A 21,006-nucleotide genomic window follows, 5' to 3' on the forward strand; every position below is an offset into this window, starting at 1 on the left:
TTCCATTTCTTCACCATTTTTTCTTGCATCTCAGACCTTCCTACGTCTGTCCTAATAATCTTTCTGCCTAAAGCAATTGTTTTCCTTTCTAAAAGTCTTATTCAATTTTTCTTTAATCTGCTTGATTTTAAAAAACTTTCATTCTTTGCTTATAAAGTTTTCATTTCCTTAAATGTGTCAAACTTGCTTATTTTATATTCTGTTTCTGACAGTCTTTATAGGTCTGATTTTGCTGCCTATTGTTTCTGCTGGTTCTCACTCATGGTGCTTTATTTCTTGTGTATGTGTGGAAGGGTAGGTATGTATATGTGTGTTTTAATGTGACCATATGTTACTTATCGAAATTCTTTGATACCTAGATTGAGATTGCATTTTTCCAGAGAAGATTTGTATTTGCCCCTCTCACTTGATTATACAAACATTTTGGGAGCACTTTAATTAAAATTCCCCTTTTTTGATTTTTCAGATACACGTGATATAAACTCATACAAAAGGCTAAGTTGTAGTTACAAATTCTGAAATGAGATTTCATACTACAGTCACCCTCCATATCTCCAGGTTCCACATCCACAGATTCAACCAACTGACGATGGAAAAGACCTAAGGAAAAAAAAAAACACAAGGAAAAATAACAATAAAAATAAAAAATAATACAAATTTCACAAATGCAGTGTAACAACTATTTACATAGCATTTGTATTGTATTAGGGTATTATAAATTAATCTAGAGATGATTTAAAGTATATGGGAGGATGTGTGTATGTTAGATGCAAATACTCTGCCATTTTATGTAAGGGACCTGTGTGTCCTAAATTTTGGCATCACTGGAGGTCCTGGAACCAGTCACCTGAGGATTCCAAGAGATAACTTTATAAATCTCAAGTGAGATTTCGCTTGCTATCTCCTTTGGCCAGGGGCATGCACTGCCTCTCTATTCTGTCTGCTCTTCCCCATCCCTGCACATGTTGCCTGTAAGTTGGGCTGGGTGTGAGTGGCAGTGGAACTCTCCCTGCTCTATCTCAGTCTGAGATATGATATTTCTAATTCAAACTAAATTACAGCAGGGGGGGCAGGATGCAGTGGCTCACGCCTGTAATCCTAGTGCTCTGGGAGGCCGAGGTGGGAGGATCGCTCAAGGTCAGGAGTTCGAGACCAGACTGAGCAAGAGGGAGACCCTGTCTCTACTAAAAACTAGAAAGAAATTAACCGGACAACTAAAAATATATAGAAAAAGTTAGTCAGGCATGGTGGCACATGCCTGTAGTCCCAGCTACTCAGGAGGCTGAGGCAAGAGGATTGCTTGAGCCCAGGAGTTTGAGGTTGCTGTGAACTAGGCTGACACCATGGCACTCTACCCCGGGCAACACAGTGAGACTCTGTCTCAAGAAAAAAAAAAAAAAAAAAAAAACTAAATTGCAGGGTAGTCTTGTACAAAAATACTTTCTGAAGTTGCTGGGAAAGTATAGCAGAGTAGAGAGAGTTGATGCTTCAATACTGTCTTTTGTTTGGCATTGGGATCAAACACTATGTTTGTCGTCTACAGAACAATAGTATTTTGACCTTTATCTTTTTGTACAGCATTTAGGAAAGAAATTGATGATATAAAGATTATTTTTACTACACCCTTCCCCTTCCTGAGCTGGATAGTTATTATATCATGAAATCAGTTTTGGCCAGGCGCGGTGGCTCACGCCTGTAATCCTAGCACTCTGGGAGGCCGAGGCGGGTGGATCGCTCGAGGTCAGGAGTTCGAGACCAGCCTGAGCGAGACCCCGTCTCTACTAAAAATAGAAATAAAAATTATCTGGACAACTAAAAATATATATACAAAAAAAAAAAAATTAGCCGGGCATGGTGGCACATGCCTGTAGTCCCAGCTACTCGGGAGGCTGAGGCAGTAGGATTGCTTAAGCCCAGGAGTTTGAGGTTGCTGTGAGCTAGGCTGACGCCACGGCACTCACTCTAGCCCGGGCAACAGAGCAAGACTCTGTCTCAAAAAAAAAAAAGAAATCAGTTTTACTTATAATTATTCTCTAATTTTTACATGAATAATATATTCAAACACATTGAATCATCTTCTATAGTTAGCATTGACCAAATTCCATACCTAATGGCTAAGTAACTACCTGGAGTATGTTTTAAGAAAGCAACTCTGAACTGCCTGCATCTTTCACTTGCTTTGTCATGCCTGGAAAAAATAGACTCATCTTTATTAATCTATGAACAATTTAAAAAGAACAAAAATCTGAGTTTATCAAGTTCATGTTACTATCTTTACATATTGACATTTGGAAATGTCTCTAGTCATTGTTTTTCATTATAGCTATGGCTTTTAAAGCCTCCAATACAGTCATTTTGGCAAATGAGTGAACACCAGCAACTGTGTGAAAATAATGAGCCTCCCTTTGTAATGCGACATGGGGAAAATATTTCTTAATTTTCTAGCAGGTGCTGGGCTATGAGTCTGACTCATAAAGATAGTAATTATACCTCTTTTCTAAAGTGAAGCAGCAGAGAAAGAACATACCAAAATTAATGGGAAAGCAAGACTTGGCTCATTCTATATGGAGAATCCATGATCCTGAGAGGTTTTTCTAAATGAATCACTGTTTTATGAAGGATAACACAGGAGTGGGTATTTGCTTTTGTGTCAAAAACATGGATCCTTAGTAAACTGAATCTCTTCCTACTTTTAGCCAATTGAAAAAGATAAAAATCTTGAGAGCTTTATAGTGTCGAGCACAGATAAAGCCTTCTTACAGATAGGAACAAAATTTTTACCAGTTTCAACTGGCAATGAAAATGTATTTCAGAAATGATTTTCACATAAAGAATTTTTAATATTAGTACACTCCATACAAACAGGGCAGTGATTGTGTAAACATACTGCATTATGTGAAAATGAGAGCTGATTCATTCATGTAGAGCATGCATTCATGACACCACACATCAGAACGAGAAATATTTTCTCATTCCTTAAGTGGTGAAATTAAGGTGGGAGGAGAGGCAGAGGGAGGGCTGGTTCTACAGTGAGGTAGTGTGACAAAGAGCAGCTGAAAACAAGGAGCAAAAATTGCAAGATAGGTGCATTTTAATTTTAATCGCAAATGGAAAATATGTGACCTTGAATATTCTATCCACTCTTTTTCAGCAAAAGGCACGGAGCTCTCACAGATATGGGCCTAAAATAGCCCTAAATCCATAAATGATTGTCATCTCTCTCTCGCTCTCTGTCTCTCTCACTTTTCCTATTTTTAGGACATGATATATTAAATAAAACAATAAAAACACACTGATTATAAAAGGAAATTGCTAGGAATTAATTTGAGAAGGAAAATTTTGAAAAGCAGTCTCTAGTCACTCTTGCTCCTGGCATTCCTGCATGTCCTTAAACCATCCTCTGCTTGTAGCAACTTCATTCCCAAAGCCCTTATTGATGTTCTGTATTCAGCTTCAGTAAAGGATGGTGTTGTGGTTGAAGAATGCTCTCTTGTACACAGTGACATGCTGTGCATCACTTTGCAATCGGCACTGTTTTGTGAGCAGACGATGATACTGGAAAAGATTTGTTTGAGGCTTCCCTGGGCACCAAATAGTCAAACAAACAAAACCTACATGCAATCAGATCTTGTCACTGGCTGTATCCAAGAGCAAGTTGTCACAGACTTCTATCACCTAAGCAGGTCGTTATTTAAAGGGATATGAGAGCAAGAACAGCATAAGCTCTCAATCATAAGAGAAGACAATCTTCTATGGATTTAGGGCTTATGACCAGGACAGTGTTTATGGATAGAATTTGAATCACTGTGTTAATTGTTTCTTTTCACTGACATCTACAAGGACAGGGAGTGCAAACAATAGCTCAGAATCCACCATGTCCCTTGATGTGATGGATCTAATTATATCCCCTCAAAATCCATATTTTGAAGCCATAATATTTAGAGATAAGGTTTTTTAAAGAGGTGATTAAAAATCATAAGGATAGGACTAATGTCTTTATAAGAAGAGGAATGGACACCAGACATGTACACACACAGAGAAAAGGCCACGTGAAGGCACAATGAAGAGGTGGCCAAGGAGAAACCAAATCTCCAACATCTTGATGTTGGACTTCAAGCCTCCAGAACTATTAGAAAGTAAATTTCTATTGTTTAATCCACTCAGTCTGTGGTATTTTGTTACGGCAGCCCTAGCAAACTGAGACCCTTGGGATGGCTTATAGGTAACACGCCATCCCATTGCGATATCCAGTGGCAGCTAAGTCATGGAGACAGCCAGAATTCCACAATAGCCTCACACACACACCAAATTTGGCTTCTCTGTCAATGTCTGTCTGTCTTGTGCGTTATTCCAATAGCAAAGGAACAAGAAGGACTATCAGTTAGATTCAGTGTGCTCTGAGAGCACAAAATGACAAATGATAAGGAACTTGACATTTCATGGAGAAAGCTGAGATGAGCCAGGACCCTGATATAGGTATAAAGAGGGACTTTTGGTGACAAGAGTGACTAATTTGAATTACAACCTGGGGATTATGGGAAGACCAGGGAGAATGAGTGAAGGTTTCACAAAGAAGGAGAAGTTTGAGTAGGATTGTTTTGGTATCTATTACTGTCTAGAAGACCCACCCCAAACTTAGTGGCATAAAGCAATCACCATTTGATTGCACATTTTATGGTGCTCAAGGAGTCTGTGGGTTGGGACTTTGGATAGGACACAGTGTGGCCAGCTGCCTCCGCTCCATGCTGTCTGAGACCCCAGGTGGGAGTGACTCAAACGACGAGGGCTGGAGGCATCCTATCCAGGACGACTTCCTCACTCCTGTGCTGGTGCCTGGGCTGAAAGACAGGCTCAGCTGGGATATTGACCGTGCCTCCATATGGCCTCTCCAACACAGCAGCCTCTGGGGGTCAGCCTCCTACAGGGTACTTCCGAGTTCCAAGATCAAGTGTTCCTAGCAAATGAGGCAGAAACCCCACAGCCTTTTATGACCTACCCTTGGAAGGTGCAGAGCATCATTTCTAAGTGAAGCAGCTGAGAGAGAACATTAAAGGAGGGGACACAGACCTCACCTCTCTAGGGAAGGAGTTACCAAATATCTGTTGCCATGTTTTAAAACTGCCACAAGCACCTTGAAGCATGCACTGAAACTTCATTGCCTAAGATATTTTTTGATTTTACATGAAATGTACATTCATCATTTAAAAGAAAATACAACTATAGAAACATATAAGGAATCTTATTCATTTTCTCAAGGCAAGCTGTGTGCCTGGACTTGAGCTATGAATTAGAGCTGGAACCTTAAGCACGCTATAGTTCCTGTCTACAGCCTGCTAACCCACCCATGATCACGCCACCAAGCGTTAACCACTACTAACGTGTTGGTGCAGTCCTTCCCAATTTGAAAAAAAAAAACCAAATTGATATTACCTTGTACATACAGTTTTGTGTCCTGGTTTGTTTTTTCCCTCCTGGTACACAAGGTATTGTAAGAATTTTCCTCACAGCATTAAATATTCTACAAAGCCATGATTTTGAATTGATGTATCACATATCATCATATGAATATATCATTGTTTATTTAAGCATTTACCTGCTGCTAGGAAATATTTTCTGAGTTTTCACTACTACAAAATAACACTGTAATAAATATGCTTACACATCTTTATGCTTCTCTGACAATTTTCTTAGGATAAGTTTCCAAACTAGCTGAACTACAAGTTCAAAAAGAAAGAGTATTTTAGAAGCTCTTGACAATAGTCTTCCCCACCTGTCTTGCAGAAATGCCTCGCGGTTTGCATTTCCCTAACATGTGCCTGAGCGTCCACTGCCCGGGGAGCCACCAGGGGAGCCCGCAGCGGCAGACCACGGGGAAGCAAGCCTGGTCCCAGGTACTAGGCGCAGAGAGACTTGGCTGAGTCCGAAGTGAACTAAAAAGTGCTGAAAGAAACCAAAGGGGCAGGCTACAAACTACAGTCAACTAATGTCCAGCAGGCACTTGGCAACTGAAGAAATAAATTCTAGGAAATAATTACAGCAGAGTCAGGGTCAACAAAAAGACTTCTTTTGCTTCTAGCACAACTTCAGGGCAGCATTCTGAAACCTAAGCGTGACTAAAGGGACGCTCAGAAACACGGGTTCATTTTGGTGTCAGTTAGGGCTGCTTGGGTGGCAAGCAACTAAGCTGACCTTGGCTAATGTAAATCAAATGGGAATTTACTGGGAAAACAGCTGGTCTTTCAATGGCTCAATTGGAAACCAGGCCCGGAAATCAAAACAGAATGGACAGGAGCGAGGGTAGCACCCTGGGCAGGAAGCAGCACAGAACCAAGGTCTAAAACACAGGACCTTCTCGCCAGGTCTCCTGGGTACGCTGCTGTGAATGACGAATAGCTCCAATTGGTTTCTGTCTTTTGATGACTTTGTTCAAATTTCAGATTCCAGGGAAAGAGGACCTGACTGACCTTGCCTGGTTCGCATGCAGGCCCTTGGGCCAGGAAAAGGCAGGCACCTTGACGAATAGGTTCCCACATGTGGGAGAAGTAATTCTTAGATGTAGATCAGGGTATAGCCAGCCAAAACCAAAGCTGTTTACCAGACCACGCTGCCTGGCAGGGAAGGTACACTAAGATTGAACTGTTGTTAATCCCTGAGCCCAAATTCATTTACCACCGGAACTCCTGCCTCTCAACGCCCATCATGCCCCATCAAAGTTGAATTCTGTAGAAATGACGAGGCTCAAGGAACTGTTAGGCCTTGATGAGGCACAGATGAGAAATTCTAAATACAAGCTGTAATGTACGAGGTGTTGTGCTGGAAGTTGATATGAATAAATAATTAAAATAAATATTCCTGCTTTACTTTGAACTGAGTTTTAGCCTCTCCTCCTCCCCACTTCTTTTTTCTCTGGAACTCTGGGCTTTGGTGAAAAGCTAGCAGGGTGCAAGTGGCCTGGAAGGAGTCTTGACTGTGGGCCCAAGCCAGGCCCACCTGCTGCCTCTGCTGGGCTGGAGTCCCCTCCTCCACCTGATGAGCTCCGTGCAGAAGAGAAGCCACGAGATCTCCATCGCCTGGCTTTGTTTTACAGGGACACTGAAAACGGATCAGGGCAAGGCATAATTTTAGGAGCTGGCTCTGCCCAACAGGTCTCTCCCTTAGGACAATATCTCCCAGACTTGTCTTTCCCTCCTGGCTGGTAGGAATCACTCCTCATCCCAGTGGATGAAACTGAGGCCATTAGAGCTGCAGGTACCTCTGGTAGCTGGGAACAGGAGAAAGAGACCAGATGCTCCCTCAGAGACACCCATCATTCAGCCGGGCAGTGACAGGATGAAAAGGGGGACAGGTAAATTCAGGAACACAAGCAAGGTAACACAAGCCTCATTGCACTTGTGTGACACAAAAAGTCACAGGTTCAGAGAGGGATTTCCCAGGATGGGAGAGTGTCACACAGGGAAAGAGCTGCCCATGAGGGCAGAAGAGTGACCAGGGAATGGCAGACTCCACTCTCTGAGAAGAGGCCAGGAGTTCTGGTCTCAGATCCTGGGAGCTTCTCCTACTAGGAGAATCATCTTGGGGTGCTGCAGATCGGACTTCTTTAGAGATTTCCTTCGAGTGGTCAGGACGGTAGGAATTGCTCTCCTGGGAAGTGGGTGTTGGGCTGCAAGGAGGAGAGAGTGTCCTGCTCTGGTCTCCAGGGTCAACCGCAATCTTCAGGAGTATATCCTAGAAAAACTTTCAGGATCTTAACACCTGCAGAGCCATGGCAAGATCCCAAGAGCTTGGGAGAAAGGCCTTCCCGATCCCGGAGGAGTGGAGAGCTGGCTATTTGTGCAGCGATCCTCGCTGATTTGGGGAGGGGTGGCCGTGCCAGTCCGTGGAGCTGGGGTCTGAGTAGGACCACCGGGAGCCTTCCTCCCAGAACGGTCACAGTGGCCCCGCCACAGGCAGAATTTCGAAACTGCCATGCCATACGATAAATGTAAAAACGTTAACAAGGTCCCAATTATACCTGTGATAAACACTTCAATACTTTTTCTGAAATATAAAATAATTTCCAGTTTTTCTCATTTTCCAGGACTTTGTCTGCCCAGTCTGCTTCGGGGCAACTACGTGCTGGGCGTGGCCTCTGCCAGAGGGACTCTGCCAACTGGGACGAGGCTGCCTGTCTTCACCACAGCTGGAAGGAAGTCTAGACGTGAAGCGCTTCCTGCCTGGAACTTGTGAGTCACTGGGACTTGTTCCCCAGGAGGAGAATGTCTGGGGCAGGCTCGACCCCTCACAGGGCTTCTCCAGGCAAGGATCTCCTCAACCCCAACTGCGGGGTGAAGACTGAAGGACCAAGAGCAGGTTGTGACCCTTAGCCCGGGCCAGCGGGGCTCTGGAGTCCGGGTATATCCACACTCAGCACGCAGGCTCTGCCGCACCGGGCCACCCTCTTCCACGAGCACCCTTCGCTGCCTTTCCCTGGACCCGATCCTACCCTGCTCTGAGCCCAGCCCCGATCCCACCACAGCAATCCATTTCCCTCCTCTGAAGTTATGGGGCACTTAGTCTTCTGACCTTTCAGCTGTGTTACCTATACTTACCTTTTCTTTTCAACTTTCAATCTGTTTTGGTCTCATGTCCAAAATCTGTCATATGCTCAGGAGGCTAAGAGTGGTGTCTTCCTATTCCTCTGTGTGTCCTGCACAGCCCTGAACACATAATAGGTGCCCCTCTGTGTCCCTTTCTCCTCAAAAACATTTGCTGATAATAGCGTAATTATGGGGTGCATACATCACTCTCACACGACCTAAACCAGTGGTTCCTAACCTCTTAAGACTAACCATATTCTCTGAGAATACAGTGGAAGCTACACCCTCCTCCTCAGGAAGATGCCCATGGACACAGAGAGACAAATTGCTTCATGCAAATTTCAGGCTGTCACAGCCCCTGAAACCTGCTCAGCCATCGACTCCAAGCTAATAACCACTGTAAGGTGGCTGCCATGGGTATTGTGACCCGTGTTTTGTAGGTGGGGAAACTGAGGGTTGGAGAGGTGGAGCGACTCCTCCAGGCTGCTCTGAACGGCTGACTGATGCGACTCCTTGCCCAGAGTCCTCGTCTCCTTTGATACCTGTTTTGCAGATTTGCCCTGAGAAGTGCAGCATCAGCGTGGGAAACACCTCTCCCACCAGCATTTGTGTGTCAGAGCAGAAATGTGATTCTTGTCATTCCTGCCCTTGTTACAACGTTTGTTGTCTGATGAAACAGCGCCTCACCAAGTCCAGCTGCATCTCTTGCCAGGGCTGAAGCAAGGCCCTCTCCTGGTGTCAGAGAGAAGAGTGTGGCATCAACAACCCGTGTGTTGCTGCAAATCTTTGATTTTCTCATCAGAGGCTCCCAGCTGTGTCCCCAAATCTGAATACAGGAAGTCAAGTTCAAGAGCGGCCAGGCGGGTCTTTACCATTGAGCCCTCTCGTCTCGGCAGCCACGTGGGTCATTCTCAGGTGTTGGCGCGAGACGCTCTGTAGCAGGCCACAGGCCCTTTACTCAACCATCCCCCTGACTCCAGGGCGTCCGGCAGGGCCATGGTGCGGTGAGGATGGAGTTATGGAAGGGCATTGAGCCAACGCCTTGCACAACAGCCTCGGCTTCCACTGTCAGCACATGCAATGTGAGATGAAAAGCCCTGTGTAGTCATTAATGCATAACGCCTCAGTCACTGCCTCAAAAATCAATCTTTCCTGACTCAACGAGGGAACAAAACAATCCCACGGCTCCCCAGGCCCTGTGCTGTGAGCCTATCCCGGCCACTGGGGGATCCCTCAGGCTCGCTCCCCGACATGACAGAGTATAATAGCTTCGAAAAAAAAAGCGAGGGTGGTAGTTTTCTCACACACCATTTGCCAAGTCTGAACAAACGTGCTTCATCACAGCCCCGCCTGCCTGCGGGCTGCTCCCGGCTGACAGGCGGCCCTGCCCGAGAGGCCGGGTAAGGATGCACGGGGTGACCTCCTGCGCACCCGGAACATGCAGATCATCTCTGCCCACAGCCCCAGGGCTTTTGCCAAAATAGGAGTGCACCCTCCTTGAGTTTGTACATGTGAATATTTTAAGCAGTGATGATCCCCCACACCTTCTACGGAAAAGCATGTCTCTCATGTCACCTTTCGTTGTTACTTTTTGCCTCTGTTGTCTTCCTGGCATGACCTCAGGTGCCTTTTAGTAGCTGTTGTGCTGGCATCAAGACCACAGCCCCCCAAACATAGAGAGTTACATTTCACAGGGGATGAGGCCTTATCCAGCTCCCTCTTTCCCCACCTCCTTTAAGAAAATTCCAGTGTTTGACTAGCAGGCACTGTGATAGCCTGTCAGGGTGAAATATTTGTCCAGAAGGTATCAGTAGCTGCTTTACACTAGTGTATGAAAACAATGTGATTCTAGGCGTAAGGAGAACTCTGTGTAGGATCTTCATCAGGCCTGGGGTCTGGTGCTCCCTCTCAGCCCAGGCTTCTCAACCTGGGGCAGTTCTGCCCCCGGGGGACATTGGCGCTGTCTGGAGATATTGCCAAAGTCTTTGGTTATCATAACTTGGGAGGAGGGGAAGTGTTCCTCCTGGGAAGAGGCCAAGGATGCTGCTGAACATCCTACACAACACCAGACAGCCCCCCTTAACCAAGAGTGATCCAGGCCAAGTTTCAACAGCACCGAGGTTGAGAAACACTGACTACATCAACTAAGTCACTCCCACTGTCACACTGCAGTACCTTCCAAGTCACCTGTGGTACATACACACATCTGCACAGGGGAACTGTCATCCTTCTTCAATCACTTAAACTTCCTAAAAATGCATTGACTATCTAGCCTGTGTACGGGCCCATGGGGGAATGATGACAGTGTCTCTGCCTTCCAGAAGCTTAAGTCCAGTGGTGGAGACAGGCAAGTGTGCACAAACCACACAGTGCAACATAAGCTAGCCGGTGGGGGGTGCTGTCACAGCTACAAAAGGCTGGGAGCCAGAGAGGCACAGATGACCTCCCGCTGGCCGGAGGGCAGGCAGGCTTTGAGAAGTCCTCAGACAGGGGCCGTATGTGAGCTGTGGGGACTTCACGGATGAGGGAACCTCAGACAGACAAATCGGGAGGGGAAACTCGATTCAGAGAAGAATGTGAGCAAAGGCAGGGATGCTGCCTGGTGGAGGGGAGCTGAGGTCTGTGTGGCCTGCTCTGGGCTATCAGGCACATTAGGATGGAGGAGGCCAACTTGTCTTTCTGTTGCATATACTTTTTTGGAACGATGGGCCACATATTTCTGCTTCAGACTTTTATAGTCGCTTCCTTTGTTTGTTACGGTAACATTAACATTCAGTGGAGAATCTTGCCATTTGTATGCAGTATTTAGGAGGGAAGAGTGTTTTCACCTAAAAAGTAAATTATAGGGAGATGGGCACGCACTTAGACCTGACTCGGGCAGTGCAAAGGCAATATGTATATATGTAACCTAAACGTTTGTGGCCCCATAATATTCTGAAATTTTAAAAAAGTAAATTATAAAGTTCCTCCTGATGCAGAAACTAAATAAAATTCTATATTTGGCTCAGTCATTAGTAATTTTGTGTGGGCCACAATTATTTTTGGAGAACTCATTTTCAGTGTGTATGTTTGAAAATATCTCAAAAGCATAGATGCTCAAAAAATGCTCAGGTTCAATTTTGTCTGGTTCAACCAGATAAGCTATTGTGGTCACCATTCCACAGATGAGACTATTAAATTTCTGCACATTCCAAACAGAGAATAAGCTTACATTAAATGGCAGGATTTTCTATGAGATGTATTTGCTAAGGGGTGCAATTCTCCAGATTTGGGGGTAGGGGATATTATGTCTAAGAGGTTCTGCAAGAAACCAAGGGGATCATCTTGGGCGGTGAGGAAAAGACACAGGGCTAAAGGGGATTGGAATCATCCAAGCTTAAGATGTATGGGGATGCGGGGTATCCTCATCTCTGTACTGACTGAGGAAGCCTGGCCTTGAGAACGCCTAGAAGTAGATACGGGGAACAGCTGAGAATATTAAAAGTCAGGAGCCAAAGTTCATCCAGAGAGAGCATCTGTCCAGGGAATCCTTGGAGATTGGAGCCACTTTAGGAAATTCAGGCTTTTGACAGAGCTGGAAGCTTCCTTTGGATGGGGGTGAGTGGGGGATCTCCCTGGGGACCCTGACTGCCAGACTCGAGAGGCACTTCAGCCCAGACTTCCCTGAAACTGGGCTGCCTGTGGCCCCTCCCGCCCTGGCTCAGAATCTCTGCCTTGCTTACACTGAACCTAGATGACCTCATGTTTCCTGTCAAATATGCACCCTTTTCATTTCATCATCCCCAGAGTGGGGCTCATTGCCCCATCATTTGCACCACGCCAGGGGAGGGCCCACACAGGAAAAAGCCCTGGTTTTCTTTCTGAAGACCACCCTAGTATATAATAGCAAATATACATGAATTATTTTCTCAATACAAGTCCACTTGGTGTGTGACTCAGAGAGTTGCTTTGGTCAGGTCATGAGATGGAGAAGGAAAGAGTGTGGGGAAATCCCAAATCCTTGGCTACCCGATTTCCTAAAGTGAGCCTTACCCCTGGCCTCATTAAACAACTTTGGCAGCCTTGGACCTGCAACACAACTGAAAAGACAGATGTGTAAAAACCAGGTCCTTTTTGTGGGAAAACATAAATGCTTTACGAGATTTTTTTTATGGCTGCCAGTAATCATTTACTCATATTTTGCTCAACGCAGGGATGGCCCTTTCTGCTCAGAAGAAAGGCAGCTTCCTATGCAACAGGCTTGGGTGGAATCCTTGGCAGGGAGAAGAAAGCAGTGAGATCACTCTGGGCATGGCTTCCAGGGATTGGCGATTTCCGTGGAGATAAGGCCAGGCAGGGCCGTAGCAATGCCTGGCAGCTGCCTTCCTCCCACCCCAAAGCAGCTCAGGCTTCCCTGAATTTGCAGGCCCTGGCCGTGGGCTCTTCGCAAGAAGGTGGCTGTGTATTTGCACTGGAAGCGAGAGTCTGGGGCAAACGCAATCACTGGCAGTATCTTCTTTGGAGCAGACTCAGGTACACAACTCTGACATCTCTTTGCCCAGCACATTTCCCTGACCTTTCTAACACTCGTGGTGACACAGGAATGATTAACCAAAGGCAAAGGGCACCTGTGTTAGAGCCTAAAGTCTGTTTCCATTTTGGATGTCTGGGTCCTGTGTCCTCGTTCTCAGAAACTGGTCCCAGGGAGCACCTTCTTCCTCAGACTGTCCCTTCAAGGTGTTTAGCCGGCGAAAAGATGTCGCATCCTCGGCGTTTGAGCTGCAGATTATTGGTCAGAATCTTTTCAATGAGTGTTCTGGGACACCCCTGCTCAGAACTACTGTTTCCTGAGTGCTGACTCTGGCCGGGTGTTTGCGTATGTCGTCTAATTTAATCCTCACAAGAACACTGTGCTCAGTTTACAAGAAAGACTCCTTCCACCTGGGCCAAGGAGACCTAACTGAGGGCAAAACAAAGCTGTGGGGCAAGAGACTACACCCCAGGTTTGGTCTCAAGCTGGCTGTCTCCTTATGAGTGTGGTTTTTTTGAGAGAACTGCTATTTGAAACATTCAGTTCCCTGTGGAAAGGTGACACCAGAGGGTACCGTGGCCCAGGTAGCAGACAACCAAAGTGAGGAGCAGTGGGTCACAGGAAATACCACCCCATTGTGCCAGCAATTCTGCTCTTATTTCCCCAAGAAAAGCTGGAAATCAGGGTTTTCTAATAGGAAATCTTCTAGTTTTAAATGCTGGCAATTGATTAAAAAACAAACAAAACAAAGCTTATTTCACACCCTGCAGGCAAAAGAACACATTGTGGGCTTGTTTGCAATTTTTAGGTTAGGCTTTCCCTCTAGATGTAAAAATTAAAACATAGGATAGAGCAGGACCAAGTCTTTTATTATTTGGGTTTTTTTTTTTCGTGAAATCTACCTTTTATTTGAATGTATTAAAATTCTCAAAAATTAGAATAAAGTTCTAAAAATATAAATGTTACGTATTCTTGTCACTAAGATGTGTTTTTTTTCATTTAGCACCACCTTCTATTCGTATGACAAAGTACATAGTGATTTAAGACCCATGATATTGTCTCATTTATTGCTCACAAGGCAGCTATGAGGTGAGCATTGTTACTTCCACGCGTGTTCATAAAGAAACTTAGGACCAGGTGTGGTAGCTCACGCCTGTAATCCCAGCACTTTGGGAGGCCAAGAGGGAGGATCCCTTGAGGCCAGAAGTTTGAAACCAGCCTGGGCAACATAGCGAGACTCTGTCTCTACAAAACAATTTTTAAAAAATCAGCCAGGCATGGTGGTGTGCGCCAGTAGTCCTCGGAAAGCTGAGGCAGGAGGACTGCTTAAGCCCAGGAGCTGAGGTTGCTGTGAGCTATTACCTGGCCACTGCACTCCAGCCTGGGCAACAGAGTAGAACCTCCCAACTGTGACTGTCCTGAAAATTCAATAAACCTTGATTTTTAGTTTCCCCGACCAATACTATTATATCAATGACTATTCTTCACTCCAGGCCGCATGATTGTTGACCAATACTATTATATCAATGACTATTCTTCACTCCAGGCCGCATGATTGTTTTCTGAGTCAGCTCTAGTCATTAAATAAAAAAGAAGTCATAAACTGCCCTTTAAACTAGCACTTAGCTTTTTCTTTTTCTTTCTTTTCTTTTGAAGGGGGCCAGTTAGGTAGATGGGGAATGGTTCTCAACCTGGTGTTCAAGGACCCAAGAGTGAGCTGAAGTGGAGAGAAGGGGGCTGCACCCTTTGCAGTTTCTTCAACATTTTGTAGAGGGTTGTATTCGGGCATGTTGTGGAGAAGGGAACCTATATCTCTTTCCAGAGGGTGTCTGACTTTTCCGGGAGAGGCAAGATCTGTGCAGGTTGGACTCCAGCCCTTGATCCTTATCAATACTGAAAGATAACTTAGGCAACATTCCTAAATCTGCAAACCTGTTTCTCTCCCACGGCTTTGTTCTATCAGAAAGCTGTAACTCGGGCCATTTGTATCTGGAATGAGTTGCCGCAAACTACAGTGCTCACAAACCTTGTTTATCGATGCCTTATTACCATGGACCCAGGTTGTGTCCTGCAGGACAGGCCTCTGCAGTGTTTACAACCTCCATCACCCCCTGACTCCAGTTGGTTCCTTCTTAAAAGGCCCAAGCCCTTTTTTCCTGTAAGGAACATTGCAAAACACCTTTTAACAAAATATAACTCTTTATGAAGCAATAATTACCTCATGCTAACAATTACATGTCAAGAATATGTACAAGTAAGAATACTATAGGGGCCTTTCTTTTGTTACAAAAGCTTTCTGGGTGGTGCAAGCACTGTTCAGTAGCTGCCACAGAGCAGGCGTGGGGTCAGGTGGCCTGGACTCGATATCTGGCCTTGCAGCAGCTCATGGTGTGACTGAGGACAAGTCATTGTACCTCTCCAGGCCCTGACTCCTTGTCTGCCAGACAAAGTGCTCAGAAGGGGAAGGGAAAACAAGAATGACATCCAGTGAGAACCTTCCAGGCTACCAGGACCCATTCTCGGTATTAGAACTCAGAACCTCTTGTTTATCTTCACAATAGGACATTTGACTTCATATCCAAGGACCCAGGACTTGTAGGTGGCATGGCCAGAATCCAGAGCTGCATTTCTAGACTCCAGAATTAACCTTTCCATGACATGGTTCAGTGCTTCTCAAACTCTGTCAATAAAGCACCCCCAGCAAGGAAAAAGAATGACCACCTATATTAGTTTGCTAGAACTGCCATAACAAAATATCACAAACTGGGTGGCTTAAAACAACAAATATTGCTGGGTATGGTGGCTCTACGCCTGTAGGTGGGTACGGCGGGAGAATCACTTGAGCCCAAGACTTTGAGACTGCTGTGAGCTATGATGGTGCCACTGCACGCCAGCCTGGGTGACAGAGCAAAACCCCATAACTAAAACAGCAACAACAACAGAAATTTATTGTCTCACAGTTCAGGAGGCCAGAAGTCCAAATCAATATGTCAGTAGGGTTGGTTCCTTCTGTTCCATGCCTCTCCCCTGTCTGGTGGTGTGTTAGCAATCTTTGCTACTCCTTGACTTGTAAACACAAACCATCTTCACATGGTGTTCTCTCGGTGTGGGCGTCTGTGTCCACATTTCCCCTTTTAACAGGGACACCAGTCACATTGCATTAGAGGCTCACCCTATTCCAATGTGACCTTATCTAGACATAACCAATTACATGTGCAATGACCCTATTCCCAAGTAAGTTCACAGTCTGAGTCCTGGGGGTTAGTACGTCAATGTATTTTGGGCGGACACAATTCAACCCATAATACTAGCCACTTCAGGAGTCTGAGAGGATTGCTTACAGGTATAAGCAATTGTATTGCATACAAAGGTATAAGCATAACATGTTTTTGAAGCATTGAGCATTATCTTTAAAATTTATACAAATTGAGCACTCAACTCCATTATTATATCACTATTTAATATAAAAACATTTCCCAAGAGTCTGTGAGTAAAACCACTGATCGAGAAAGCTGCTCCGTGCCGATCCTTGGGGTGCAAAACCCCACCGCCACGTCCCTGACCTTTTTATGTCTTTTTATGTCCTTACAGGATGCTCCTACCAAAATGTGAAAGCACTGGGAATTGGAGACCCCTTGAAGGAGGCATATTTAACTTAGTAAGTGTGAAGAATACTGACTTAGATAGGACTGAACAAAAGGCCATGTGAATTAAATACAAAGGAGAAGTCTGGAACATCTCTGACCAAAATCAGCAATGAAGCAGACCAGTACAGAAACAACACTTGCAGAGAGCCCTGTGGAACGGCACAGCTTCATTTCATTCTCCTCTCTTTCCCTTTTCAAGAAAATCAGCATCAGACAAGCACAGTTCATCCTGTTTCCTCAACACAATGGCTTTTGAAGAACATGCTTTTAAAGTGCATGTACTGTGGTGTCCGGGGACAAAGATGATGGTTGTGCTAGTAATAGGCTTCCTAACACACTGATCAGATTCATATTTTTCATTACAGTAAATGTACTTCAAGTAATAGAACTTACCAGCAACACTAACCATGGCCATACTGTTCTTTTATTTCCTAAGAAATAACATTTTCAAAAGTGACAAAGGAATCACTGACAAAGGCCCAGTGATGGGAGTGAGAATGACCCACGTAGCAAAAAGGGCCTCTCCGTGTGGTTAGCTTATCGCCCTACTTGGTTACCGACACAAAAACAGGTCAAGCCAATGCATTTCCACACCCTGAGAATCTGCTGCCAGCCCAGCAGGGAGATGTGCTCGGGCCAGAACCAAGAGACGAACAGGGCTCAAAAGATGCTCCAGGTGCCTTGACAGCACAGGGAAAGAGATGGCTTTCCACTTTCCCTGGCTAAAAACACAGAGACCACGATGTTCCTTCCTTTTCCCTGCCTCTCTGTTAGGAGAAATACAAACTTTCCAAAGTCATTCATGGGCCACCTAGCAGAAATATTTATCAACTTTAGAGATGATCAAGGAGAAAACATCTCCAAAGAAGAGATATGCCACGGGGTAAAGCCAAGTGATAAACCTAGAGAACGCACCTGGCCTGTGGCTATTGCTCCAGGGCAGCGGAGGGGCTGCAGCTCCATTCAGGAGAGACCCCCACTGAGCCCTCTGTCCTAGAGCTGTGCTAGGCGCACACTGAAGGTGGAAGATCATTCATGCGAGACATGGTGTGTTAGCAAACACAGGCAACAGACCCGTGAATAAAGCATGTGACGACAGAGGAGGGTGGTCTATGAAGAAGTGTGGGGGAGGGGATCTGAGGGACCGGAGCCTGCGAGGGAGGCTCAGCCCCCTTCAGCCGGAGAGCAGCTCCCCAGGGGCAGAGGTGACTGTGCCCGTCTCTGGGGAGAGGAGCTTTCCTCAGAAGCAGGGCGATTTCGTCAGGCTTTCCAGCAGCCTGCATAGAATAGCTCATGACATTACCCAACTCCCTCTGTCCTGGTTCCACCCCTGCCACAGCTCCTGCAGGTCCCCAGTCATCCTGATGGTGGAAGGAAACTCAGGAAATGTGTCACTGGGGACGATGGGCACTTGGCCTCCGGACACCCACATTTCACTGAGGCAGACACTGCAAATGATTTCTACAGATCATGCACATCTTTAACACATTGACTGCCACACTAGAAAAATTTTTTTCCTTGGAGCCACGGTGTTTTATTACGAAAATAGAATAAAAACTTCAAAAACAAAACTATCCTTTCTAATTTAATGAAAAAGTTGTTATTTTGTATTGTTTTTGTGCATGAGTTATATGCAACTTGAAAAATAGTTCTCACAGCTCCCAAGTGAAGAGACGTGTGAGTTACATATGCTTCACAAGGCCCTAGGCTCAAAACTAGCATGAGTTAATACAACTCACGTGGCAGTTAATGTGTTAAGCTCCCATTCTCCTTTCAGATCCCAGCCTCCCCCAACCCCTTCCCACCCCAGGTCAGAAAGGGCATCATCCTCTAGGCAGCTGAGATGGACAAAGAGGGCTGAGCCGCTGGTCTGGGGCCCCGTGTGCACTCTGGGCCTCATTGGATGCTCCCTGCCCCATGCTCCAAGCTCAGGTGAGAGCTCAGGGGAGATGCATTTTAAAGGAATACTGTAACCGTCTGGCTTGTAGCCTAGTGTCCGGCGAGTTCAGTTTGGGTGAATTATTGCTCCCAATGGTTTATTAATTCCCAAGGAAGAGAAATAATCTACTTCCTGGATCAACAAAGTGGGGAAGCAGAGCCCAAACGTGGCATCCTAACGAGGGCCATGTCCAGGCTCTGGATGGCAGGCAGCCCTGCCGGTACCTCTCCTAGCCCCACAGAGCTTTCAGAAAGCCAGTGGGATTCCTAAAACAAGATGAGACCAAGCCACAGAAAGCAGGGCTCAGCCTAGTGGCAGTGGTGGGAAAAAGTAGCCCTTAAGGGGAGAAATGGGCAAAGTGGTGAAATACTGTATAATTTAAATGCATTTGGAAGACTTTCCTCTCCCAAATTGTTTAGGGCAGAACACCATGCTGGTTACATTAAAAAATAAATCAATAAAAAATAAACTCCAAAGAGAAGAAGGAAAAATTGCCTAATAACAGATCATTTCCTTCCCGCCATGGCTGTGGCTCCACCGTCCCTGGCCTATAGATTTTAATAGTTAAAAAAAGACACACCAGTAAAAATAACTTTCAGTATTATTTATCTGTCCTCGTGTTTACATGTTATCTATTCACTGGATTGTTAGTTTAAGAATTACTGTTTCTAATTTCTCTCTCTGCCCCCCAGAACCTAACAACTGCTTTCTAGATGTAGAAAATCTAGACTAAATTTACACATGCCCTGTACGTTCATCTCTGAATTTATCCCTTAAGGGAGTGGCTTTGGGCCAGGGCGTTTGCCCTTCCATTCTGCCCTAGGGGCATTTGGCAACATCCGGAGACGGTTCTGGTGCCGCAGATGGGGGATGCTGCGGGCATCTAGCAGGTAGGGATGAGGAAGGCTGCTGAGCATCCTGCAGTGCACACAGCAGCCCCACCCGAGATGTCGAAGTGCTGGTGAGAAACTTTGCCTTTAGAGCATGTCTTCTAATCTCACCAACTCACCTGCTGCTAAACTAGACGCAGTGCATAGGGGAAGACTCATGATGAGGGAGGGCGCAGCAGTGACTGAAGACACATACAAAGTCCTGGAACGTCTGACATTTGTTCCAAGGGGACGAGTGGCAGCTCCAGTGGCTCACTTCTCTGGTTATGAGCACCATCTTCTGGAGTCCACTGAACATTTGGTCACACATTATCACTGTCAAGTGACAGGCCTCATTCCTCTAAGAGTTTACCATCTGAGATGGTAGTAACTAGGCCGAGGTAGAAAGGTGAGATGGACAAATAACTAAACTAAAGAATAAGACCAAACCAACTATACAAGCCAGGAGAGCATCCTGTGAGGAGAAGCTGAGGAAGGGTGAGGAGAAATTGCCACAGGTGAGTAGGTGGCATTAAAGGAATGTAAGAGAGGAAGGACTGGGAGAGCGCCATCCGCGCCTCTCTTTATCCGTTTACTTTCACCACGTGCTTCCAGGCACATTCCTCGCACTCCAAGCACTTGCGGTCAAGCCAGCACGATAAGATTCATACACAGATACGCAAAATACAAAAATACCATTTCAAGAGGTACAGCAAGTACATGTGATAGTGTTTAGAGAAAGAAGTGATGCCTGCACGTGGTGGACCTGGCCTTCGGCTTGGGCCTCGGAGTGTGGGGGCTACTGGGGGGCAGAGCTTGCCTGAGAGCCCAGAGCCGAGCGACAGCAGGGATGTTAGGTGTCCTGCTGACAAGAATCTCTGCAAAGTGGGTGCTGGCTGAAGGTCTTCTTCCTGGCTTGTCTTTTGACTACTCAACAAAGCTCCCAAAGCTCTCTGTGCCTCCTTTTCTCTCTCCTTCCCATCTCTAGGCAACAAAACCATAGCTAGCTGCTGTCATGAGGAACCACACCCGGAGGGGAGCCTTGTGCAGCTAAGCCGCGAGATGATCACCCTCCGTGAGGCTCAAGTGAGCTGCCGGCAGTTATAACTCACAGGCTTTCTGGCGTTTTTTCTCTTTCACAGGACTCCGGCCTCGCGCAGTAACAGGAACTCTGAAAACTACCCAGGCAAAAAGCCATGCGCTTTGAAGACACACTGATATTTCAACAGCCTAAACATTTTCCGGGACAAAATCTTTACCAGGGCTGCTACCAAGCAGTCAGACGGGCTGCCCTGGGAGCGTTCTCCTCTGACAATGAACCAACAGAAAGGTCAGCAGCCGGACACAGAAAGAGGAGAAGGGTCCTGAATAAACACAGACAGTTTAATCAACCGTGAAGAAATCCAAGAGTTGCCTGAAAATGCTTTGTCAGGAGGAGAAGCAAGGTCCCTGCCCTCAGAGAAAG

Source organism: Lemur catta, chromosome 1 (assembly GCF_020740605.2).
Source record: "Lemur catta isolate mLemCat1 chromosome 1, mLemCat1.pri, whole genome shotgun sequence".
NCBI classification, from domain to species: domain Eukaryota; kingdom Metazoa; phylum Chordata; class Mammalia; order Primates; family Lemuridae; genus Lemur; species Lemur catta.